Source organism: Struthio camelus, chromosome 17 (genome assembly GCF_040807025.1).
Source record: "Struthio camelus isolate bStrCam1 chromosome 17, bStrCam1.hap1, whole genome shotgun sequence".
Taxonomy (NCBI): Eukaryota; Metazoa; Chordata; class Aves; order Struthioniformes; family Struthionidae; genus Struthio; species Struthio camelus.
This window is the reverse complement of record NC_090958.1, coordinates 5,736,829-5,764,467: the sequence shown is the minus strand read 5'-3', so window position 1 is coordinate 5,764,467 and position 27,639 is coordinate 5,736,829. Positions and strand designations below refer to the sequence as shown.

The 27,639-nt window shown below is 40.4% G+C and overlaps 1 protein-coding gene across 4 annotated transcripts in view; it reads right to left on the bottom strand.

Moving 5' to 3' along the window:
• Positions 1–6,010: 6,010 nt before the first annotated feature.
• SPRING1 (SREBF pathway regulator in golgi 1) overlaps positions 6,011–27,639 on the bottom strand; it is a 107,358-nt gene continuing 85,729 nt past the window's right edge. The window contains exons 6-10 of one of the 4 annotated variants that reach the window (XR_011135115.1): positions 24,451–24,596; positions 24,000–24,205; positions 18,114–18,236; positions 10,560–10,716; positions 6,011–7,881 (exon numbers count right to left, since the gene is read on the bottom strand). The gene's annotated coding sequence lies outside the window, so the exon portion shown is untranslated. The remainder of the gene's footprint in view (positions 7,882–10,559; positions 10,717–18,113; positions 18,237–23,999; positions 24,206–24,450; positions 24,597–27,639) is intronic. The other 3 variants (XR_011135117.1, XR_011135116.1, XR_011135118.1) reach the window with 3 other exon arrangements.

The window sequence follows — 27,639 nt, the reverse complement described above, 5'->3', positions numbered from 1 at the left end:
GGTTGTTTATGAGAAGATTGAAAACATGGGAGGTATCAAAACTGAAGAAAGGAATTGGGAGCAGGAGTGCTGAGGAGTATTTCTGGCATTACCCACAATTCATTTTGTGGTTTTAGGCAAGCCAGTTGGTTTCTGGATGACTGTCTGTGACACAGGTCAAATATTTTAGGTACTACTTGCAGATTTTGAGCTAAGAGTTACATTATTATTATAAACTGTTATTCTACAATACTATTTTTAAAATAATGACACCATGTAGGAGCCAAGATCTAATTTGTAGCTTAGGAGCCAACTTTCATCGATTTTCAGAGACTACGTCTATAGTGTCCCTCTTGCTTCAGTAACAAGCTGATACATGAGCTGAAACTTCCTGATCACCCATACTGCCTGTATGCTGGTGTGTACTTTGGCTCCAGGCTGGGATTTACAAGCTATCTTCTTATCAGGGACATTCGGGCACAGGGCGTGAAGCTGCTCATACTCAAATTCTGCCTCTACAGGCAATGGGGGGTACAATTCACTTGAGCTGCAGGTCAAGCATGCACTCAGGAAGGGGTATCAAAGGCAACAGAGAGTTAACTTAAGTCCAATTTTCACACATGGTATGAGCTGTGATGCCTTAATCTGCATGTCAACTTTACATCTGAACAGTTGGAAAGTCACTTTATTATTATATTTGTCAATAAGCTGTAAAAAAAAATAGCAGGTATATTTGATAGGGCTTCTGATGATCCATATCACTTCAAGAGAACTCCACTTGTAATAAAATACTTATAATGTCGTTGCAGAGTTTTAATGTTCTGTTTAAACAAAACGCAACAGCCCAAGTCAAAAGTATGGTATCCATCAAACCTAGTATTTAGTCAATAACATTCCTTCAGACCACGTTCTGTAAGTAGCGGTCAGTTAGTTGGATGGTGCAGAAATAATTCCCTAACTGTGCTATCAGAATAGGGCCTGTCTCTTGCAATTACTTCTACTCCGAGAGGTCTGCCAAATTCTTGCCAGTGGACATATGGTCTCAGCAGGTAGGAACAGGCCGAAAGTGCTTTTCTTGCGCTGACGTCAGCAGGGGAAGTATGACTGAATTCAGCTCCCATGAAAATTAAATACTACCTGACCGCTGCCTTTTTTCATGAGAACAGTAACTTGGCCTAGCTATTTCTACATTTTTCTGAGAAATCTTCCTATTTTTTTCTTCCAAGTAGAAAGTGTCTTTACAGCTAATTAGAAGATAATACCAGTCAACTTCTGCTAAGTATTTGTATTTTTGCTTAACACTTATAAATCTACTTGTTCGGGTGTTATTACAAGCTACTATTTGTCTTGTAAGATGCATTAGTCATTACAATTAGCAAGTAGAAATAGATTAGTCATGCGCAAACAGTCTCATAAACAAAGTATTTATGCCCCCTTTGGGGATGGAAAGGAAGGTAATTTGAGCCCTTTATGATTATCAAGGGAAACCTGAGTTGTCTCTTCTATTCACATCATTGTTTCAGGATTTCTCTTTGGGCAAGCTGACTGGATGTGGGCTTCCTTTAAAGTCCAGTAGCACCACTAGAAGCTCTGTTAATGATTTAATGAAAACCATCAGGTGTTACCTTTTCCTAGGACTGCCAGACTGCATTGCTTAAATAAATGTCACTTTTTTTTTTTTTTTTTAATAAACCTTTCAGTCAATGTGTCAACTTTTCCTGTGGCTGGAAGAAAACGTCTTTTCACATGCATGAATTCAGATGTTTGGTCTAAGTAGTGAACAAGAATATTTGTGCTCAGATTGAGAGCTCCTGTTACTCCTCACTGAGAAAGGGAGGCTGCAGATTACAAAACCGGATTGAAGTGATTCAGATTGAGATGTCACTATGTCCGTGTAAATGTGTCACTGGTGGCACATAGCAGATCAAACAGCTGCCTGCAAAACCATACTCAAAGCAAATCCAAGCTCTATCATGATCTTCCAGAAGTATTTTCCAAGAAATGGGTTAGACAATGAATGGATCAAAAATGCTAGTCCCCAAGTTTGCTTATAGGAAATGTAAATTAATTGGCCCAGAAGTCCATGAATGAGGCAAACTATTACATTTCATCAGATCTTCCATTGGCCTTTCTTTATGTCACTTTCACATAAAACCTCTTCTTGTTCCTTTTCAGTCTAGTGAGCCAACTCCAAAAAGTCCTTCTTTTTGTGTATGTGTGTGTATAAGATCTCCTAAAAAAGTCACTTTTGCTTAGACTAAGTCAATATCTAAGACCATTTTTAAATTAAACACCTAAGTCATTTCTGCATTAGTGTAAGAATTCCTTCTCTACTCAGGCCACTTTCTCTCATGGAGTGCACACACGTGCACTGTACTGACTTTGTACCAAGTCATCCCATTCCCACTCACTTTTTTTTGTGGTTTGCTATCCCTCATTTGTTCTAATATTTGCAATGAAAAAGCAAACAACTCACAACTCTTCCTCAAGGAAACATTGCCCCCTACTAAAATAAGTTGTCAGGCTAAAAAGGTATCAGGAGCTGGGAAAATTAGATTTTTGTTGCTGTGTTTAGCATGACTAGAGAAATAGGTCAACACGTTGTTCCTAAAAGAAATGGATCACTTGAACACAGCCCCACACAACTCATCCTGGTCTCCCTGCCTCCACCCCCGTACACAGCGCTTGAAGCATTCCAACATCCTTGCCAAATTCCCTCACAAATACTTTAATTCTTTACGTGCATGTCTCATTCCATCTGTTCCACATGCTCTTTATGCCATTTACATTCATTGGCAGAGTCTGTGAGATGACGCCACACATTATAAATTGCCATGTTCCAAAGTGACTTAGGTACGGAGTAAGGGGAATGCAGAGGAGCTGAAGGTCTGTGATTTTCTCTTAGACACCTGGGTTAATTCTGCTATGGGGAAACTTCCCATGAGTGTCGCCAGCAGGTTTCCAGATCAGTAAGGATGCGGCTGTGAAATGCGCTACGTTATGCCTTCAGGTTCTAAGGAGGTAAAAAAGCTATCCTCTGCCGAATTTATGAAGCGCCTGCATGTATATGAGACTTTGTGCCCAAGCAAACAACAAAGAAAAGGCAAATGCCATGTAAACGAGGGATAAAGGAAATTTGCACTCGGAGGGAAAGGTGTTGCTTAGGAATGTGCATTGGCATCACTTGTGGAGCAAATGCTGTCAAGCCTGATCCTTCACCACAGGAGCACACCACAAAAATGGGCCCACAAACTGCGAGTCTTCAGTCTTTCCCTTTGGGAAATATGCAGTTGGTTTAGGGGTTTCGCAGTATGGTCATTCCAGCCCACGAGCAGCGGTAAGTCTGTCACTGAATACGTAGAGGGGTCATTGCACATGTATATCGGACACATTTAAGAGCAGTTTCCAGGCTGAGAATAGGAAAAAAAATCCCTTCAGGTTTCAACACAGGGACACTGGTACAACCAAAACACAGATCAACTGTGTGTTTGGCCACATGCCTTAAGCTCCTTGAACAAGTCATATAAAAACCTCAAGCCATGAAATTTCATTTATATTCCCAACCAGCTCTTGTTTGCTAAATGCACCTCCGTAAGAGTAGCTCAGATAAAAGAAATACACACTTTGAGGACACATACCCGTCCAATGGAGATTCAGCTAGAAAGCACCACAGTATTTGAAGCTGGAGCGTGGCCTGCCTCCGGAAGATGGCTGTAGGCAGCTGCAATACCCTTGCTAGCCAGAACACCAGCGTATCCTGTTAACCTGGGCAGTTTCAGCAGCAAGTCAGAGTGCTAGAAGTCAGGGTCAGAAGTATCCATTTCTCAGACCATTATGCAATCTAATTACTTTACTACTGTTATTAAGATGATATGAAAAAACGTTGTATTTCATTAGAGATCAGTCGACAGTTCTAACCTTCCCTGCCCAAAGTGAGCCGTGACAGTGAGCAGCTTGCTTACCCGGCAAGGCAGATTTCTTAATCTTTACCTCCCTATTTTTTCACATTCCTTTCCTCATCTAATTTTTCCTGTTTAGCTTGTGTGCTCTATCCAATATCCTGTTATCTTCTACCCCATCTCTCTCTTTCTTCCCTGCATGTTGTTACTGCATTGTCTTTAATGTTTTCCCCCTCCCATTCGTTGCCAAGCTATACTTTTCAACTGCTGTGAAAACTCTTGAGTTGTGCATTTCATCATTTCTCCTGCAAAGGAATCATCATTTAAAATAACCTGCATGTGCATGAGTAAAAGCAGTGAAGGAAAGACTGCCACTCCTTGCCTGCCCTCACAGTTTGAAGTCTTGTAAACTATTGTATAGCAAATGGGAAATAAGAAAGATAAACCAACTACCATTTTCTTGACTATGAAAGGAACGTGAGATAGTCTTTTCAGCATGCCATTGCATTTTTGACCCAGACTCGTTCATGTTGAGGGAAAGTAAGAGCTAGATTCTCTATTACCCTTAACCCTCTGTCCTTTACACATGTGCCAAGTCTACATAAAATAATATCTCTCTGATTCATGGCCACTTCGTACTTTCCTGTTAAAAAGCAGAGAAGGTTCAAAAGCTTGAGGTGATGGCAGGAATGCAGCATCGTGTTTTGCTGGTCTGGTCTAAACCTGAGAGCTATCAGAGGTGTTAATCTGAAAGAAAAAACATTGAGGGATAGATTTACAATGGACTTAGGCTGACACATCATTCTGTCTAACAGAAGGCACTCTTCTCCTAGAACGATGTCCACAGCCACATGTTCAGCACATACACTCATGAAGAAAGTTTGGTGACTCAGAAAGGCTTTCACAGAAGATAACGTGCTGTTGAGAGAGGACTCCTAACCCAGCCAGTGGAAAATGCTGAAGACAGTCATGCTTATGAAGTCTTTCCCTTCAACAGGGTTGTACAGATATACCTCTAGGTTCTCTGATACAAAATACCTTCATGGCCCCCTTTGCTCACCTTTGACAGAACTGGATCCCCAGGCAAGAACATTCTCCTCAGGTTTAAGCACCTAGTTTTCCTTGTAGAAAATATTCTCTTAAGATAATAAGGTATTGTCCCCTCTTAATGTAGTAACAAGGAAGTGGGAAACACCTGCCCAAAGTGGTTCAAACCCCCATCTCCCATGAAAATGACCTAACTACTAAATTACAGGGTGTTCTAGGTGGAGGTATTCTCCACCCATCCTTTGATGACAGCCCAGTGGGTAGCAGAGCAAAAGATATATTGGGCAAAACAAAAGGAGAATTATTAAAGCCTAATCATTAAGGCACAGACTTCTTTGATTTTGCCTTGTTTTACCACTTACTGCTTTACCTAATGGCATCACGTTGCAAAAGCAAGCTCTTTGATCCACAGAATCACTAACCCTTCAATGCATTTGCTCATCTCAGGAATTTCACTTACCTACAGGTTAATTTCCCTTCCAGCTTTGTTATTTCACTGGTTAGATTTTCTTCTCTTTTTTGTCAGGTACCTATTGTCTTTCTTTACTAATTACTGCATTATCTTTACATTTGAACATTTCATCCTTTGCATGTGCTGCATGCATAACAGTGAAGAGAAAGCAAATCTTAAGTTCATTTAGTGTACCCTTGGGATGAAGAAAACCAGCAAGGATAGGATATAATAAATGATCAAACTCAGCAAAACTATCCAGGTAAGTGAGCTGCACTTCATCAAAGGTTAAGCTGCTCTATGTTACAAGAGATTCATTCATTTTACGTTTTTTACCTTCTTTCCAAGCAGATTTGAAATTTTCACTTCCTCACATTATAGAGTACCACAGCACCACGTTATATATACATAGTATACATCCTTTACGGTCTCTTACACTATTTTTGTAACGTTATATTTGGGAGTCAGTACTACTTGAGAATGAAAACTATGAGAAATATTTCCTATTCTCAAGTCAGGTTGCCAAGCATGTATATGTACAAATATAGAAAGATAGGTGCAAAAAGTTCCTAATATAAATGTGTCTACAAAATCACAGTTAATACAGAAAAAACTGCCATACATTATAAAGTGCACTGTCTTTATTGTAAATGTGACCATATGGAAACAAAGTGCATGCTTTTTTTCAAGTGCTTGAACCTTTGCAGAGGAGAAAAAATAATCTTCTTGGAAAAAGTTGTGTGTTCTTCTCCAAATAATTTTAATGAAAAAGTAAGCATGGAATGAAATCACTGTCCAAATAGCTTGTAAAAGTTCATTATTGATTTTATTTTAAAAAAGAAACACCATGAGCAAAGACAACAGAGACTGCGAGAGCTGTTATCTCCATTGGTTTAGGGTAGAGTTCAGTTTCTTCAGTATTTCAGGTAGGAAAAAGCATCCTAAATTTTAGGGAACACTTGACTGTGCGCATAGCATGCAGAGAAGAAATGACAGTAGTCAGTTAAGACAGGAAGAGAAGACACAGCACGGGGAAAACATGGTGTGTGTCCATATTAAGAACTGGTCATACAGTAAATTGAAAATAAAATAATTCAGAGTAGTAATCCCAGCGGGACTTGGGCCAAAAGGGTGAAACGAAGGGAGCTGGAGGGTGGCTGCACATTTCAGTTGTGATTCAAGAAGTCCTGGAATCCTTCCTGACCCTCTGGGTTGGAAATTCTGACTTGACGCTCTGCTTTGACTCAGAAAAGGAAACTGTATCCTAACTGCATGTTTCTTTTTATAGAGCAAACTTTATTGCCAACTTCCTTTGGAGCACAAGATTATTCCTCATAGTCTTTAAACAATACACCAATCACAGGACACAAGTGCAAGAAAACGTGACCTCTGTTCCCCAAACATAACACAGGCCTTATCCAAAAAGATAACAATAGGACCAAAGCTTGTCTTTATTACCCATCTCGGTAAATACAGTATGCACCGATGGGTTTTAAAAGCAGCTGGCTAATCTTTCTCCTCCTCCTTCTCCCCCTTTAAACTTGGCCAACATGAAAGGATAGCGATATGGTCCAAGAAATGCTTGCCAGGATTACAGGCTAAATTGGAGATTTCTTGTGTAATGCAGTAACAGGCTGGGGAGGGGAAAACATGCACTAGCAGAGACATTGATCACAAGGGCTTCCAGTAAACGTATTACACAGCAGATAGGCTGTACTGGAGTATCAGACAAGACAACTCGAAGCTGTTTGGCCGACACTGGAACTGGTAACTTTGCAAACAGCAGAACACACGTTCTGAGATATGTTTTAGCGTTTGTGTTGATTACACCTCAAAAAAGGAAAATATTTGTTTCCTCTTTTTATTATTTTATAATTGAAAAGGATCACTTGGTTCTTTCAGGATGTCCATTGAGTGAAAAAGATAAATAATATAGGAAAAAAAACATGTTAAAAAAGCAATACTGTTCAGAAACTGGTACAGTTTTCTGAGGTTGAGCCTCTTCCTCTCTGAAAAAATGCATTCTCCACAGTTATTTAATGTATTTTAACAGGTGTAGGTGACAGTTGCCCACCACACTCCTAGGTCTACAAGACCTCAGTCACTTCAGATATTTAATTAACCTTAACCTTTTAATCCAATTGTAGCTTACATATGATTTTTTGAGTGAATGATTGATGCCAGAACAAATAATATTAATTCATATTTCAGTCTTCTTCTTACTGAGACTTCTCTTTATGTCTAAGAAGGGGCCAGAGTTAGCAGTTAAGTTCCAGCTCCCAGCATGTTTTGGGTTTGAATGAAATGCAGGTACTGGGGGACCTGCCCAAGGTTATGAACAAAGTTACACAGGCAACAGCCACACGTAGAAACTGGATCCACCAAGTCAAGCCCTTAAACACAGGCTTTTTACCCCATCCAAGAAGTTAAACAATAACGTCTCCAGAAAGATCAGAAGAATTCCAGACAAAGGTGTATGTGATGATATGTTCTGAGTTTTCCGGTCTGTAAAAGAAAATAATTCTAAGTAGTAAGTCAGATGTAAGGAAAGTCTTCCTAGTAAATGCCTCAAATGCCATCAGCTTATGTCATATCATTTTTTTTCCAAAAAGTCTTTTTTCTCCTTAAACCCATTCAGTGTAATTACTATGGGAACCTATCTTTGTAACAATTAGGTGAAAGAATCTTCAACTGCACCTTTAAAACACAGGTAAAATTTATCGTTTTTGATTTTGTTCTTTATATGTTCCCTTTTGCCATTAAGATCAGCTATAGCACTTTGATCTGCAAAGACAGTAATCTCATATACATGACCTCAATGAAAGCAAAGGAGACCAAGGCGTTCAAGATTGACAGTAGGGTTAGTTCCCATTATTGAAAACATGCAAGCAACTGCACGCAGCAAGCCATTTCTAGCACTAGTCCATTACATGGATTTAGCACCTTCTGCTGTTTGTAATCCGTGAAGAGTCTAACTGTTGCGACTTTATTTCATCACTCCCCCAAACACATTTTTGTACTTGCAACAACAGAAATAACATTTCCACAATACTAACATACCATTTTCAAAAATGACAAATGTGTCCAAGACTCACTCGTTTTCTTTAGGATTGGTAAGTGCCCAGGCCTTATTGTACGAAAAAAAGTATTTTTCAAAATTTCCTCCTGTATCTTTACTTATTTGCTATGTCTGGCATGGGAGTCTGAATTAGATGCTTTGTCGCTCCCTCCCTTTCTCAAATACGGTGTTTTAGGGAGGAGGATAAGAAATAAGAGAGAGATTTCAAAATATTTCTGCTGGAAATTCTTACCAAAATACATTTGCAATGTTTTTTTGTGATTTTTTTCATTTGCTGTTTCACACTTGCCATGGCATGGACACATAAACATAGGCAAATGCATTCGTATGACACTTTTCTGAAAAAAAAAAAGCAGGAAAATTCAAAATACATCTAGGTGAGATTTGGAGGTTTATTTCAATTACTATTCACTGCTGATATTTTGTTGGACTTATTCATTCTAATTAGCAGCGATTTAAAGAGAAAATCTTGTTTGCATTGCCTCAAGGCACACAGAAACAGCAATCGGCATGGGCTTTAACACAGTCTCTCTGCACAGGGGAAGGAAAAGCTACCTTCCCCTGTGTAAATACCTAAAGGATTCGTATCCACTTCATCCTGAGGGTCTCCTCCCTGCTGAATTTTTATACGTTATCTTCAGCTTGTGATGGAAGGGGAGGAGGGGAGGGGCAGCGGGAGGTAGATTCACCAGCCAACTGCTCCAGCACAGCTGCTAATGGAAGGAGACGCTGCCATCTTTAAGGCAGCACTGTGGGGAAATTAATTCTTCCTGCATGCTGGAAGCAACCCTACCCATAACGTAGGCTGCAATGATTTGTTTTTACTGGCAAATTTTAGCTAGCAGGTTTTCACAGTTATCACCCTTCGTTCGACTCAGAGAAGGGAAGCTATTCACAGAACTGTGCTAACTCCAGCCAAAATATCAACTTCTCCAGTAGACCGTAGTCTGGTCGCAATTATTCCAAGAAAATTTTCTGATCATGTAGGAACTACCTTCAAATGGTTGCTACCAGCATGATTTCAATCTTTGTCTAGATTTTTGTCCTGGATGTTCAAGGTAAATCCGGGTAAATTCTTCCCTCTGGGCTGTTCTGCGTGGTCTAGCCTGCACGGAGCCCGTGCGCGGAACTCCCAGAGACGTCAGCGGAAGTTTTATGCATGAAATGAATGCAGAAAGGCAGCTGAAATCTGCTCTGCGGCTAAGGCATCTGCATTGCAGATTGGAGAGGAAAATTTTGCCCTAAGTGCCAAATCTCTTTTTTTTTTTTTAAGAGCAAAACTCTTTTTATTTTATACAAGTGCAGAAAATGATCATTTGGGTAATACTGAACAGAGTAATTTAAAAGTAAAAATGCAACCTTCCTGTCATTTGGCAAAATATTTTAAAAATACTTCATGTAAATTTTTAAATTGTTTTTTAAAACATTTTTGTTCCCACACATGTTTTTAAGCTTCTGTGAAACAACCGCTTCTGACGGTGACAACGCTTTTGTATTTATTTGATTGCTAACATTCAAAACAACTTTGAGAACTTAAGCTAGCGTGCAGGGATAACTTTATTCACTATTGATGTGGTGGAGGACAGTACCATTAAGGAACAAAAATCATAATGATACCAAAGTCAGTGGAGATTTTATTTTGAAAGCAACAGGCTAATAGTCATATCAGTATAGCAACATTTCATGGCAGTTTAGAACAAGAAGAAAAGAACTTCATGAAAAAACTTAAATGTAGAAATTAAAGGCAAAAATTTAGACGTGGGCAAGCACAATCTCCCTCATGCAAATTTTGGGATAAATTTCTGGCTTAGCACATTTGCTCATGCCTATCACAGGGACTATAGGATATTTCATTTCATCTTTATCTGCATCCTCCAGTGTTAGAGAAATAAGTGACGGGGAAATAAAAAGCTTCCTTGTTCTTTTTGCATATACTAGACAATGTTTTTTCTTTCGCTCCCCCCCCCACACACCATTTAATGATAAATCCAACATGCAATTTTCTGCCATTTCAAAGCCCCATTTAAGTATAGGTTTAACACTCGCTTACAAAGCGTGGATACATTCACTGATACACCTGATGATCTGAAAAACAGGTACTTACGCTTACAAAGTGAGTACCGTGGAAGCTCTGTGTTGTATTTCAGCTGGAAATTGGTTACCTCAGTCGAAGTATGTTTTGCAGCAATGCCTTAGAATGAAGATTGCAGCGATGGAGCAGTAAAGAACAGACGGGTTCTGCAGTGTCAACATCTGTAGGACTTAAAAAGAACTTGCTTTGGCACATAAATTACTTTTTTAAAATCAATGCAGTAAGTCCATTCAAGAATCTTTAGCCTCTGCTTGCCCATCTAAGCAATGATAAAGGACAGTCTCTTTCTATGTATACAAGACAATGGTTCAAGCAGTCCTGTTACTCTTTTTTTTATCAGTTTGAGTAGGGTGATGCCTTTAACAGATACCTGCATTAACGGTAAATGATATTATTTACATATTTACTTTCTGTTAGCAGCAATCGTGAAGGCTGACATCCCCCCCCCCCCCCGACCTCAAGAAATTTCCATAGATTTTCGGACGAGCAGTCAAGATCGTGAATTGTGACTCATTCTGGCATCTATTCAGCAAACCAGTGTTTCCAGCACAGGAACAAATAAGAACACAGAACCAAATAATTTTGCTTCATATTACTGCTTAGTGATACCACTTTTCATCATTCAGCTTTCCTTTCTCTGTTTGCATATGTGTCCTTAAAGTAGCTATAGCTCTGAATAACCCCTATATTAATCCAGACGATCTCTTCTGGCTTGGATGAAGTAGATATAATGACTTAATCTGAGATTTGAGGTTACCATGATTGAAATTTGGCCCTGGCATCAAAAGTATTTTAGGGAAGGGACATGGTCTTAATTATTTGTCTGTAAACAATCCATCCGTTACCCTGACAAAAGATTTTTAAAAAGTGTTCAGTGTATAATTTCACAGGATGGCATCTTGTAAATGTTTGAGATGGCTCTTCATCATTCTTCCTGTGATTGCCCCTGTTACATATAGAGTAAACTGTTAATTGATGAGCAAACGAATAGGACCCACCTACCAAACCATGCTGGCACTGGCTGTACTTTTATACTTCCAGAGAAACAATTACCTCACTATCTGCTTCAGTAAATGAAAACAAGAAAAAAACCTAACTCTTACTGACATACTTGTTTTGAACATTGTGTTCATGTCTTTCCTCCTGTATCGATACAGTTAGATCATGTTCTTCTTTCATCAGGTTACAGTACATTTCACTCTGTCAGCATGATATAATTTGCAACAGAGGTGATATATCTCCCTTGCTGAAATAAAGGAGCTTTTCATGATGCTTAACAAAGCTCCGATTCTAATCGCATTCATCACTATTTGGTTCTGAAATTTGCTGGAATATTTACATTAAGTAAAACAAAGCGATCTGAGTAGACAATTTGAAAGGGAAAAACAAGCTCTAAAGATTAAGAAAGCAGCTATAACCAAACCTCTAAGAAAAGAACACAGCAGAACTTGAAAAGTTGCAATTTAAACTCTTTACTCACAGTAATTCTCTTTCAGAGATTTAGCAAGGGAAAAAAGGTCTGAAGGAGACAAATCAACATTTAATTATAGTAAAATGACTTAAGAAATACTTACATAGAATTTTGCGTTACCCTTTCATTTGGTCCAGGAATGTTAAATACACTATACGAATTGTGATGCATAAAGCAGGCAATGAATAAGGGGGTGGGGGAGACTTTTCTCTCCATTAGTGATTTGAATGGATTCACTGTATAGCTTTCTTGCATAATAATATTCATATTTTAGCATTAAGATAATTTTAGGAGTGTTTTCTAATAAATAATGGCCACATTTGCAAAAACTGATGCTTGTAATTGATTCCCGTATTTTGTATGAAAAGTCATTTGTGAATGAGAATGATCTAATTTATACTCATGTCACCTGCATGCATACTTGTGAATTAATTTATATGCAGCATTTTGAATGCTATGGTAATACCTTTTCTATATAATGGTTCTTAAGTTCTTTACAAGCACCAATCACCCTGTGGTGCAGGGAGGTATTTTCCTCATTTCTCATGCACAGAAATTGAGGTGCAGAGCCACACAAGGGCTCTGTAGCAGTGACAAAAGTTGTATTAACTAGTTGTCTTCAGCTGAAAGAAGAGATAACGAAGACAGAGAGCGGTAAAGCATGAGTGGACCAAATGGATAAAATACTATTATTTCTTGTTCCTTACATTATAAGAATCAAGGGCTCCCAGGAAAGAAATCTGATAAATTAGTTTAAAAAAAGACGGAAAACATAGATTTTTTTAGACATTTCATAGTTGAAACTGTAGAAATCATTGACGCAGGATGATACGGAGGCAACAGGGTTTGAAAGGGATTAAAATATTTCATGGAGGACTAATCCATTGGCAGTCATTAAATATGATGATTTAGACGCATCCCTCATAAGGATATACCTTAAACTACCAATTGCAAGGAGCCAGGAGGGTACGAAAGGAAGACTGCATCCTACACATAGCCTACACGCAGCCTTAGTTTATTCAGCATGACGATTATTGTTTTTATGCTATTTAGCTGCCATACATACAGAAACACACACACACACACACACACACACACACACACACATACATACATACATACATATAAAAGTCAGGTGAGCAGCCCTGACATTCTCAAAGAGTTTTTGAACAGTTTTCAGTTTTTACTTTGACCTGGAGTAGAGAGGTAATCACGGATACAAATCCCTATATCAAACCTTGGAAGGAGGTCTGGATTCTGAAACAAGTCCAGACCTTGGCAGTGGGCTCTGTACTCTGGCCGTGGGGCAGAAGCAGCCAAAATACCACAAGGATCATCCATCTGATATTCCAAGACAACAATTCAAACACTTTCGCAAAAAAAGTATGCATATACACGTATACATATAATTTGATCTGCAGCTTCTAATCTGGAATTCATCTTAAGCTTGACTCAAATCCAGCCAGTTTTCACTTTTTCCCCTTCATCCGGTGTCTAAATTCTTTGAGCGGGAATGAGTAAACTGTCAAAGAGCTGTCCAGAAACTCAGACATCCTTCCAGTATGTAGACAGCTGAAAACAGGGACCTGACCAAGTTTTCTTCTCCCCACTCCTGCTCCCGAGAACTTCTTTCTTCAGAGAGGAAGGGAGACATCAGTTTCCAGGGAAGAAATGATCCTAGGAACTTTGCCGTTTTATTGAGCCCAGCCGATGGCTACGTCCCACTTGAGAGAAACCCTCCTTCCAGGAGCCCCCCAGAGAGAATAAATCGCAGCCCGTGCTCAGGCAGAAGCGGCTCTCCGAGCGCATTCCCCAGCGCAGCCTGAACTTTCGACCCTTTTGTATACTCTGATTACTGGAACCAGCAGGATTATTTCCACGACCTACTTTCGAGTACTTTTTGCTGCTGCAGAGTGATATGGCCCAAGTGCTACTTGATGCTGTAGTTCTAATGCGGCAGGACTGTTCAAGTGTCGCATTAAAACTTGCATGTAATGGAGTGGAGCTCATGAACTCTGTACAGATACGTGGCTATTATTTCCAACAGAACAGCTTTTAAAAAGCGTACTCTCTGCTCCCGCAAGGTCCCCAGACAGCGCGGTAAAAACTTTTCGTGCTGTTCTCAGTTTCTCAAACTCATAATGGCCTCATACCTAAAGGCAGAAAAATGGAGAGACAGGGCCAAGGAGAATTTTCCTCCTGGCTTTATTAATTAACCAGCTGTTGCTGTGGGATTAGCATGGGTATGTCCTCCTCCAGACGCAAATGTATGATCTGCCCTTGTCCAACAGCAACGTGTTGTCTGTGTTACATCCAATTACCGGACCAGTGCCTGCTTCTGCGTCCTCCATCCCACCCTCTTCAGAGATGAAGTCTAATCCTTCCTTTTGTCTGCTAATATGCATTTTTACATTTAAGCACTCTTCAAATTGTCCTGGCCTCAGAAGTTCAACCAGGTACTCTGACATATGGGAAACTGGTATATTTGCTCTTTGTAAGACTGAACTTACACTGTAAGAGATGCTGTAAGAAAGGTAATATTTTCACACTTTTGAGTCGCTTTATTTCTGTTGGTCCCAACTCCTGAATTCCTCTTACAAACCAGACTGCAAATAATAGACTGTGTTAAATTCCTAGTGAGAGATTACAGAAGCCTCTTCTGATTCAGCCAAAGACTAGACATTTTGCAAAGGAATCCACTGCCTTTTCTTCTCACTGAAGAGCTACATATGATACAGGTTGTAGAGTGCCTGTGGCTGTGCAGCTCTACAAGCACAATGCTCATAGGCCAACGGTTTCCCTGCTAAAGCCAGTGGAAGTACATTGATAGAAACGAAAAGAAGATCAGGCACCCGCTGTTTTATATGAGGGCTTGCTTTGATTACAGCGTGCAATGAGTGGATTCGTCTTGACAAAGCCGTATCTTTATTACATATTTAAATAGGTCTCTCTAAATCTGTAAGGAAGTCAGACAGGAGCTGCCCCAACAGAGTTAAGCACTGCCATTTGACTGTCCGGGTGGAAGTGACATCTCTTCTAGCTATTTTATGTTTCTTTTTGATATCGGGATAGCTGAGTTTTTGCTTGTAATTCTCAGTATAGTTTTAATTACTGTCTGAACAGCCTCCACCCAGCAGCTTATCTACATTACTGCTGCTTGACAGGGCTGTAAAAGTAGAGATAAACCCGATAGCAGGAGGTCCACTGCCTTAATGGCCATTGGCTTCAATAATTAACAAGCAAGGGAAAGAAAAACAAATACTGAGCAGCAGGCCGGCTGAAGACTCCCTGGTGCGGGGAGCAATTTTCACTGGGTGTAGCCTCCACTCACATTGTTTTTACCTTATTTTCTATAATACCTCTTTCTTCCCCGGAAGTCTCTCTGATCCCTACCACCACCTCGTCCCTGCACCTCCAGCCAGACCTCTCGATTTTCTGTGGTCCCTCTCCCCGCGACCCTCCTGTAGCCCATGCTGTTCTCCCCGCGTTTCCCCCCCATTTGCTGACACCGCTCACATTCGCTCCCTACCATTCCCGCCGCCACAGGCTGTGCTCCACCTCCTTGTCCCCTCAGAACCAAAAAAAGCCGCAAGCTGCTTTGCATATGAAAATAAATCATCACACTCTCTTTAAAAATGCCAAATGTCATGTGGAAATGCCCGAAATAATAATTATATGTACATTTAAAATAATATTATAAGTGATTAAAATATTTGTTTTGTCCGGGGGCAGTAACTTTTTTCCTTTCCTGTTTTAAGTTGAGTAATTTCTTGGGGCACTACAGAATTATGCAAAAGTTGGAAAAAAATTATGAACTATTCCTTAAAAGAAGCAAAGAAAAACTATACAGGAAAACTCCGAATAAGGCAAACAACTTGGGGTTACAATGACGTCAAAAAACGACTTAGTTGTTCTAAGGAGTGAAACGATGAGTGAAAAAAATGCGTGAAACCCCCAGGTCTACACTGAGCTTCCTGTATCATTCAAGCACAAGGACAGGGAATTCTTACCACCTTCTGAAGGGAGAAAGAAATCCTAACACAGTTACTCCAAAGAACAGGATGATTGTATCCTGAACACAAATTTCCCAGGCTTTGTCCGAATCAGGAAACAAAACTGCTAGTGAATAACCCTGAAGCTATAATACTGGTTTCAGCTCAAAGGCTTGAGTGTATGCAGAGTGGGCACGTAAAGCCCTTCCAGCTTTGGCTCATCCCCACAGCTGCGCTGTTTGGAAGCAAGTGAGTTAGGATGCTTTCTGCAGACCTCTGCCGTACGTCCTGGCCCAGCACTAAGAACACACAAGCTCGCTGTGAGATTTTGCAAGAATCCCGGTGTACCGCAGGGGACTGGAGGAGTTGTTTCAGCTAGTTTGCATCCACACAAGCGCTAACCCAGGGCAGGAGGGAACAACACTCAGAAAGTGAAACTAATCTAAACAGTATTAAGCAAGACTGTAAACAGTTTAGAGCACTTCTATAAAGCACACGGAAACACAGTAGCAGGATCTGTTTGTTCTCCCATGGTAAATATCTCTTCTGTAGAAATCCATAACAAACAGTCTTTAAAGAGCTATAGCCCTGAGTAATCTAGTTGTCACTCAGCCAATATCACTTAGTCTGTAGGAGGCCTAGCTGGAGACGTATTTGTAACTAGTCTTCACTGACTGACACTCATCTTTCTCCCTCCTGTTATAAAAAGTAAGGGTATATTTGCCTGTTTGGTGTTTTTAAAAGGAGCTGCTTTTAATAGCATTATGGAGGAGAAATAAATGCACACATTATTATATTAACAAGCCATTGAAAATCAGGTAGCATACCTGGAGTGCCTACATTTCAGGCTTTTTGTAACCCAAAGGGAAATAACAAAACGGCCATTCTACTGCCATGTAGTAGAAGCCAAAATTGGTCCCCAAGTTTTCAGTCGGGTGGTTCTTCCTCAAATATGTCAGGGGACAGAATTCACACAGGTATTAAGTCAGAGCATGGACTGAGCACAGCACCTGGGCCCAAGGACCTCAAAAGATACCAGACTGGACAGGCTACCTCAGCACAGACAAGTGTTTGGTGTAGCTTTATAGCGAAGGACAAGATGGTGGATTGACTGTCTCATAAAGAGACTTACCTAGCTTTTTAAACCCTTCCAACCCTTCTTTTTAAACCTTTCCAACACCAAATTTCCATCTAAGACTTCTCTCTCATTTATGAAAGGGGATGAAAAGTTAAAAATAATATTGTCATCTTCATGATTCTTTCTTTTCCATAACTATAGTAGCATACTCAGGACTGAAAAACTGCAAAATCTGGAATGAGTTAAATGTTTTTAGGCTGAAATGATTGTAAAACACTACCTCCTTATAAAACTATTTCAGTATTTAAATTTTATGCTAGCCTTTTTTTTTTTTTTTACAGGTAGCTTATACCATAGCTTCCTTGAGTTCTTTAATAAACACATGACTGTTCCCTTGTTCCCTTCTACTCTAGCTCTAACCGAACTCAGAAGTAGCCATTTCTATATAAAGGGATATGAAATGTTTAGAGCTTGTGGGGGTGCAGGTGCATCTGAACATAACAGAATGCTGTGCAAATCACAGCGCAGTGAGATTGCTATTTTGTTCAGAAATTTGTCATGAGTCCAATACTCAGAGGAAAAAACACTCAAACAGGAGATTGTAGAGATAAACAGTGAAGTAGGAACTCTGAGCTGGGTTACAAAATTGTAAAATGACATAATAAGTGAGTATGAATAAGTCCTTATAGTTTCAGTAAAATAGTCACAAAATATGTCTCCTTCAAACTCACAAGTTGCACTTTGCTTTACTGGGCTCAAAATAAAGTTCTCCTTCCATGTCTGTCTCTGTGCTAGATTTTCCTTACCGAATATAAAGGGACAAGGTATTTCCCCACTAAATATATGTTTTCTTTCTCCGCTTCATCTCTGTGTGCTGGAGAGCCATGGCCAGGGTTGGGGAGCTCGAGAGAGGGAGAACCAAAACAAGCATGGCAGGGGATGTAGAGCCGTATGCATCTTTCATTGCCCAGAGCAGGCATCAGAGGGGAACCCACTAATAAACTAACAGTCTCAGATGAACTTACCTTTCTTTATATGTTGCTACTCTTATGCCTGAAGATATTACTTTATGAGGAGACTAGCCTTCAAAGTCCAAGAGATTTGAGCCTTCTGAGCCAAATTTCTGTCCAGGACTCGAACAACACGATCTGGAAAAAAAAACCCAAAAAGACAGTTTCCCTTAATCGTCTTCTGTTTCCCCTGGGAACAGGAAATCGATCTTGAAGTTATCTTCTCTAAGCTACTGACACCAGGTTTCTTCTCCCCTTACCTGAGTCTACTCACATTTTCATCATTCAAGAAAAGCTAATTTATCTACCCTGAATTTACTTTCTTTTAGAGATAACAGGTACAGCAGGCACGGCTTAGACCTAGGTACTACTCCCAGCACCGCTATTGGTCTACTGTGACCTTAGGCAAGTTATTTAACCTTTGAATGTCTCAATTTGCCGGTCTGATGACTGGCGATGAAAATTACTTCATGATGATATACTTTGAAAAAGAGTTAATACTTTGCAATTACTGGATAAAGATTATTTTTAGCCCTTCAACACAATTCTCTCTCTTACAAGATATTCAAAGTAGCCATTGTCTAAGGTTGGTGCTCAGCCACTTTTGAAGTGACATGTTAATTTTCTTAGTAGAACAACACCTTACGGACATGTCTCAGCTCGGTGTTCTCCTTTCCCAGATATATGGCCTTTTCTAAACTTATTTCTTGAAGGGCAATGAAATACATGTTTCTGACTACTGAGCCAGACAGTACTTGTTACTAGGTCAACCAACCCTGACAGTTTATTTCAAATGGAGATGAAATGAAGGATTGGTGTATCTAATTTTTAAATGTAATAGTGTTCCATTCACTCCTCCTTCCCAGTCATTTGCCTTTAAGTATCATTTTTGATTCCACTTGCTCTTGTGTAATGCTCAAATTACCAACAGCTGATCAAATAGCACAGTTTCTAAGCAGTGATCCCAAATTCTTGGGGAACCACAGAAGACATAGAAATGTGACCTGACCTGCTTAACCCTGTCTGACCTTCTCTGCCCTGCAGTCTGACCTGACCTCACTCCTTTTATTCCTCCCAACACACTTTAATAGAATCCACCAGAGGAAAGCAGTGGGGGAAGAAGGAGTCAGTCTACCTTAATGTCTTATTTCAGAGAAGTGTTTCTTTAGCTAAACATTCTAACTCTCAACAGCGATTTCCAAATTGCTGGAACATTACCTCCCACCTCGCCACTGTAATCAGCTCTTTGCCTGGCACTTATTCCAGAGTATTCTTGAGCCACCCTGCCTTTGCCAGCAGCAATTTCTGAGCAAATAGAACACATTCCTCAGTAAGAATCTCGAGATATCCCCGAAATTTTCCTTATTCAGTAGATTAGAGAGTTTGGGAATTTTATCCATCATTTTGATACGCATTGCCAATCTGCTTATATTTGTTTACAGAAGCCTGGGAGGTTGCAGTTTATCCTCGCATTTTGCTGCTATGTAATCCTCATCATGATATACTAATAAATAACCACAACAAATTGCAAGAGCAAACCATCCCATGTAAGAAACAGCCAGGATTAGCAATAATCAGGCTATTGGATTTTAGCCAGTGACTCCTCATCACTTACTCCCCTCACTGTTTCAAAAGCGCAGAGATACTTCTGTCTTTCCAGGAGACCTGCATTTGCAGGAAAGTCTGAAAACTTAGAGACAGAGCAGATGTCTCCCTCCCCTTTAAAATCTTTCCTTTTCTCTCCACTTACATAATTCTAATTAATTTGGGCTGAAGATAGCTGAAATCTCCCTTATCCCTTGCTTCCACAGCATACCTTCCAGACCTGCTGCTCTCAAAAGCAGCCTGAACAGCATTACTCTATGCTTTCCTGCCAAATTCATTGCACTATTTTAACTAAACCCCATACCTCCCCTTGCCACCATAACATGAAGTATCACTGCTTTTGGATGGATAGCATCCCTTTCTACTAAGAGGGACTGGTTGGTTTCCGGAATATACGTTCACAACCATTTCCTAATTAATGTAAAGAAAGTCTTGTGTCTTCTCAAGGATGAAGATGTTGAAAATTGTGCACGGACAGAAGAGAAACAGAACCATTGAAATGGAAGGAATCTATGCCAAGAAGATCCTATGTATGGAAATTCAGCGGCATGATGTGGATCCACTGGAGGGTGGAGAGGAACTCAAGGGAATATCAAACATTTCATCTAAAAAAAATGGGTTATCTCATGTCACCACGCTGATCTGGAAATCAGGATGATTCTGTAATTTTGGCATCACATGATGCGTGGGAAGAGTTGGCAACACGAAGCTCTAGCGCTCTCCAAGCTCAGCTGGCATCAGGAAGACCATATCTGATTGGCAGAACAGATGCTAGGAAAACCAAGTACGTCCCAACCAGAAACTCCAGCACACCTAGAAGAACAAAGCTGGACAGAAAGAACCCAGCACCAAAAGCTAGGGCTGGCACTGTGAAAAGTTATGCTAAATATTAATTGCTCTCCTAAAAGGAGGTTTGGAATACAATATACGTGTCCCAGCAGACCTAGGAGCTGGCATATTTTTTGTTAGAATATGAAAAAGCAAACTTTCCTAACCAAAAGAGTTATCCTGTAGTGTCATGAGACCCAGTTCCCAAGACTTTCCCCAAATTTGTCCTCATAGTTCCATAGTGAAAAAGCCAAAGAGCCGTAGCATATGGCTGGATATCTCATTACGAAATTCCTGACACCCACAGCATCGTGTTCACCTTGCGACATTTCTAACCCCAAGGTAATCTACACAGCCCTGTATTACCAAGAGTCCGGGCATCTGGCTGATGGCTGAGCTCCTACAGTGTGCTTCCTCCTCTTTTTTCTGCCTGCCTGCTTGTTTCATATTATTAAATCCTTCAAGATGGTGTGTCCATTTTTGTTGCTTGGAAAGCACACAGCACAGAAATAATAATGTCACTACTGCCACATCACTATGACTTAATTCATCAGCTTTTCACCATGAGAAAACACAGGTCAAAGTACATATTTCTTATATTTGAACTGAAAATTGGATTCAGCAGTCTCATGCTAGCTCTTGTGCACAACATTAAAAGAGCCTATTTAGGTGAATGCTCATGAGAAGACCAGAACTGGAAACCAAAATCTGGCAGAGGAGCCGTTTCAAGTCCAACGTGACATAGCATTGACATAGCTACTCAGGGGAACCTGCACAGCAAACTCTTCCTCAGTACCTGCCAAAAGCCAGTGCTATTCATCCGTCATGCTGCTGTAGGAGCCCAGCATATATATTTATATAAATAATATAAATATTATTTATATGTATTGAGGACTATCCTCAATCAGCCAGGAGGTAATACAAGAGTTCCTGAATTTTCTTCATACTGCCCATGTTTTCCCTCTGCCTCTATGGAGATACCCTTTAATGAGTCTGAGAATGCACGAGTCTGATGAATACTGGCACAAGAAGCAGACTTATGCAATGAATTACCTCCAGCAAAGGCCTGAGTTTGCTGCTTTTAGCATGTCTCTGCTAATCTAGCATGCGAGACAAGCAGGCTTGGAGATGAGCACTCAAATATGCTACTGTGTTAGCAAAGATCCCCTATTGGACTAGATAAGACAATGGAGGGGAAGTTATTATTTCTGATGGCAAAAGAAAATTACATCATGAACAGTATACACATTCCTACCTATCCAGAAGGAAGGAAATCATTCACGTGGAGAAACAGCAGAGAGAAAGCAGTAGAACAGTGGCAGGAAAAGTATGACCAGGCATAGGCTGACACAAATAGTATTTTCAACAGCTAATAGAGATTTCTTCATGCTGTGCTGTTTGGTCACTCTTTTCACACCCACATTTTCACAGTGTTTACACCTCAGTCTTACTTCACGCTTGTCTCTGCTTTCTTCTCCTTTCTACTGCATTTTCCTACCTCTGCTCCGTTTCCAGAGATCTGTTACCAAAAAAATCCCCCACCATAAACTAGCATGATGTTGCTGCCATTACCTGCCTTGATCATTTTGGTTTTAACCCTTTGACTTCTTATCTGCTATATGTTCTTCTTGCTAGAGACTATCTACTTCACAAAAAGGGGGCCCAGTTTTGGCCTGCTCAGTCCCCCTTTGGTTATAATAACAAATGTATTTGATTAACTATTTATATTCCCAGCACTTTAGGTATTAGGAACACAGGAAAGGAAATTGGCCAATTCCAAAAGATTTGCCTAGTTTGATTGTTCTTAGTCCTAGCTCCCTTCTTTTAGAGTAGTCCATCTGAATTCCATTTTCTAAAAGGAAAACCACAGCAAATATTTCCTGAAGATATTTGCTTTCTCTGCTTCAATGCCTTCCTTGCTAATTTATTATCTTCTGGGTAAAATATTTTTTCCTATCTACTTCTGTTTTCCAAAATTCTAAAAAAAAATTCATTTTTCTTTATTGTGTTAAAAGCTAGTTCCAATGCAGGACTAAATCCCCAAATCTCAGCTTTCCAGTGTGAGATTCCTTTACCCCAACCCAAGCATCTTAGTTAGGGTGATACAAGAAAGACATCTAAGTTAGAACAGATGACTCTCCCTCTGGAATTGCCCTCTAGTCTTCCTGGATTGAAGGAGGAGCCCAGGGTTATTGCTCAGGATGGAGGCCAAAATCCTGAGCTACCTATTTAGTTTCCTCCTCAACAGTTCAAGAAAAAGATGCTCCCTAATGCCAATCGACAGGAGTCAGTGAGGACAAGGGCTCTACCCCTTTTCTGATGCTAACGGCCCAGATTCATATTCAGAGCTGAAGAAAAGCATTTCCAACCTGGCATGCCTTCTTCAGGATAGGCCTCTCCAGCCTTTTTTTTTGTTGTTGTTTTAATAGAGCAGAGAGCTTGCAGAACAGGCCAAGAAGTTGTACTCACTTTTCATGCAATAGCCTAACCCAGCCATACTCCTGTGCAGGAAAAAATCAAGATTTTGGGGGCTAGAAAGGGAGAGCCTGTTTGTGTAGCCTAGTCATTACCACATACCCCTGGAAGAAGGTGTTCCAGGCTCTGGCGCATGCTTCCACGATTGTGCTCCAAGTTTATATTAATCAATTAGTGAATAGGTTATAAAATCTTTTATCATATCTAGCCCTAAGGAACAAATTCAAACAGCCTCCATTTTACCAAAGGCCCTATGCTTAGTGCTCCTTGGGCTATTTTTGGACAGCTGTCCACTCAGTGCCTCCATGGGCCTTTTGAATCTCCTCACGGCTGCATAGCTCCTTATACCAAATAGGCATGGGAGCTGAGATGAAAGTTATACTGTCTTAATCATTAAAATGATTTGGCCTGGATACCTCCTCCGTCCACAGGAGTGGTATCCAAGGGTGGCAGCAGGGGCAGAATTACACTTTCCAAATAGCCCAATCAGCTGGCAGAAAATCATTCCTTGTTTTGGACCACTGCCATCCCTACCTCAAAAGAGCAGGCATTCCCTCTTATTCAAGGCAGATGAGCCCTGGGAGGAGACAGGAATGAATTTTCTGTCTCTGTCAATTCTAGTATTTCATCCCTTGTTTTTATGTGTGCATTCCTACACTCGCAGAGCGAGCACTTTACCACTTAAGTACATCCCTTTCCGGAATGGAAAGTGGTAGTTACACAAAGTTGCTGTATACTGTTAAAAGATGAAACTATTCAGGATAATGACAGTAGGATGCTCAATGTACCTGAAACTACAGAGGGAATCTAGGCAGGCAAAATAAAAGGACTTAGTGCAGGCTGGAATCTCGCCAGCTACCAAATTTCTCCTCTCTTGCAGAGAGTGCTAATACGCAACGGGAGATCAGAGCTGCAGTTTTAAGTCCCATCAGAAAAAATGGCACTTTCATCAGCACAAGACCTCCTAACACAACAGTGAGGAGTACTGCCTACCTGGCCCCATTTTCATTTCCTAACGCTCTTGCTTTGCTGCTGTAACTCCCACACTGTAACAGCACAGACTACTGGCACCAGCTGAGTTTAGTTCTGCCCTTCGCAGGCTCCCGCAGTGTTTCCAGCACCAAGGCACACAGTTGAAGAGCGCAGCTGCACCATTCCGAGTCGGTTTGTCAGGTGCAATACGCGGTGCCGATTTCACCCTGTACAGATCAGATGAACAATTAGAGAAAAGGGCTTGAGGCAGTGCTGCTTGCAAAGAATCTAGTGCATAAGGATTTGTTCAAAGATGAAATTTCCTCTTTACCAAAGCTCATAAACATCTTTTAAACCTTAAGCAAATAAATTGGCCATTTTTCTCATCGTACAGAACCAGCTGATCTCCGTGCAAAGCTACAGGGGCTCAGTTCATACCAAAACCCTAGGTTTGTACTGATTCAAGGCTTACCTATGAGGAAAGAGAACATACAACTTCTCATAGCAGCACGCATGGCACACTTGATCTGCACCTGCAGCTATTCCGATCACCGCAGTATATTTTTGATCTCTGGGACAACTCTCGGAACAAACTGGTGAGCAGTGTTTCTCTCAGTCCTGTAAGAGAAGGTACTACAGCTAATCACTAATAATCTGACAGCTGTTTTCGCAGAGGCAGAAACTGAGGCAGAAATGATATATCTAGATATGTGCCCAGGCATTGAGGAAGCATGTATCAAAGCTGGGAGCTGATCCGGGGTCACACAGCAATCTCAAGCAGCAGCCACAAGACCGTCCTTCCCCAGTTTCCCAGAAGGCACTTATTGTATAGTCATCTAAAAAAATTAATTATTAAAAAGCAAAACATGGCTCAGAGTTTAACGGCTATAAGAGAGAACGCTCAGCCACCAAAGGTATGCTTTTAATAATTAATTGCTGTTTTATTTAGCACAGAAGGAACCACCTTAAATCAAAATTAAATCCTGGTGTAAATGGGTTCTTTGAAAAGAGCCACTCAGAGAAAGTGAGATAAAAACATTGTCACGAGAGGAAAAAGAAGTCCCATAAAAGCCTAAACTGAACAGTAATCGGAAAAAGGCCTTTTTTTTTAACATATGAAAATGTTCTTCAGTTTCATATATTGGATGCAGCTCTCATGGATTTATCCCATTTGCCCTGCCACGATTTCCACAACCCTGATGAAATTTCACTCACTGAGCAGCACTGCAGGAAGCAAACAGGTTTCCACCCCGTGATTACTTCTCCTGACCACGGAGGCCACACTGCAGCCACCTTGCTCCTCAGCCATCCCTTCGCCTCCCTTACGCGTTCCCACTGCGCCATGCCACCACCACCACCTGTTTTTGCTGGTCAGCTACAGAGCAAAAAAGCTGTTTGGGCTGTGAGCAGAGGAGACAGCAGAGCTAGTCAGCGTAATGTCTCTCACTGCTGGAAGTTAAAGGGAGGAGGATGGAGAAGGGTACATAATAAATAGCACAGAGAAAAAAAATCTTATTTTTCATGATTACCTTCTAATGCATTCTTTGAGGCCCAAAAATCTACAAAGAAAGACCAAAAATTTAAATATGTACTTTCAGGAGACAGAGCCACCTAACACAGATTCTTGCATTCATGAGCTTGGAATTACCACTAACCTTCATGCTAAAGGATGTTAATGCAGGACTCGGGTCTCAAAGTGGAATTTATAATCCAGACTAGGGACATCCTTTTCAAACCACATTTTAACTAAAGCATTCACTGAAATAGTTTTATTTTAAGTAATTTTATTTGTTTAACTAATCTTCAAAATGCAATTTTGAGGCATGTGTTCTATTACGTTTTTAGTTATTTGGCAATCATTACTATCTCTTTACTGCACTCTCAAAGACAACATAGATAGCAAAAAAGGGGAAAAAATTTTCGAAAACATCAAGATACTCCTCAATACAGGGAAAGCTGAAGGGCTGTAACTATGGTGCTGTCTTGATGCAAAAAGAAAATTTTTTTGGCTACTTCCTCCCTATGTTGCTCTTTCTCAAGAGAGACTTCCTGGCTGATATAAAAGGCATGTTGCAAATCATGCTCAAGCTGCACATGACAGACGTGGGACTGGAATAACAAGGATATCACAGTTTAAGATTCAGGTATAAAAGCAGGAGCTGCATGAGAACCATCATCCAGGATTATAAGGAATGAAATACATTTGCAGAATTGCATGCAGAATTAGTACTTGAAGACGGAGAATCCCAGAGCTCCAAATGAATGAGCAGAGAGATGTGAGGAGTTTAAGCACGCTCCAGTCGTTTTGTTTCACTAGTTAACAGTAAATATGATAACCATAATCTTTTCCTTTGACTGGTCACCTCAGCTGCGGTAGTTGTAAAAGAAGAGGCATGACTGGCGGCAAAGGGGTGGAGTTTTCCATATGAGATAATTCTGCTCATGAGAAATAAATTAGAAACATTTGGAAAATAGGGCGTGTAAGCTATTACTGCCCGAGGGCAGCAGGAAATTATGAGAATAATAGTGTATGCATGTCTTTTGCCATTATTTACCTTGGCATTCAACAAGCCTTGTGCAGTCGCCAGAGCAACTTCCATATCACATCGTACTACAGCTACATGGATATCGTTTCTCCCTCACGGACAGACACACACATACACGCACAGAAAACTTGAACTAGCAGGGCTGTTTTTATAAGGAATCCTGGAAAAAGTAAGCTTCAGGAGGGGTTTCCCCATTTTTTGGAGTAAACAAACAAATTCAGGGAATCCACTGGTTGGCTGAAAAAAATGTTCATTTTGGACTCAGTCCTGAAAACTACGAAGTGCCTTTAGCTGGAACCTCACCATGGCTGTGCTGCCATAGAAAATCTGCACTATCACATCCTATGTTTTCCAGCAGTACTTGTCATAAGTGAATCCTATATTGGATTTTGAATACTCAGTAAATCAGATTTCAGCTTGAACGTTCCCTCATATCCTCTCCTTTCAGATACTGATGATCTAAACACTGTCAAAGATCAAAACAGAAAAAAAAAAGAAAATCTTCAGGACGGACAAAATACAGCAGGTGAGGCCAAGGACAGAACCAAATTCTGCAGCCATAGATTTATGCCTTACTCCAGGCATCAGAGGACCTGCAGCCTTGATGTCCAAGTCAGCAGATGCTTATTAGCTTGGTAAGGTAATCAAAGGCTTGAAGGTAGACTTATAACTTAATTCATTTTTCATTAACCTATCTATAAAAGTTACAGAGAAAAAAAATCATGATGTAGACGTGAGACCCTACCTATATCAGATTCACATAGATCTGATATAAATTTCAAATCACATCGTAAGTAGTTGGGGGCCTCAGGGGTGCACTAGCTAACTGGTTTAGCAGGAGAAAGCCACTCTGCAGTGGAACTCCTCAAAAAAATACAAAACCAAGCAAGCAGATATTAAAAATGTAGTAGGCTGAAAGCAGTAAGGCCAAAAGGGAAGGAAAGAGCCAACAAAATCAGCTGCTTCAAGTGGAGCAGCGCTTTATGGGTATTAATTCTCACGGTTTTTTTGAGGTGGTCTTACTAAAAGAAATTGCCTTAAGTCATGAATGGGTTTTATGATTGTGAATTAAAACTATAACAATAATTAGTGGGTGTATACTGCAGTATAATAGG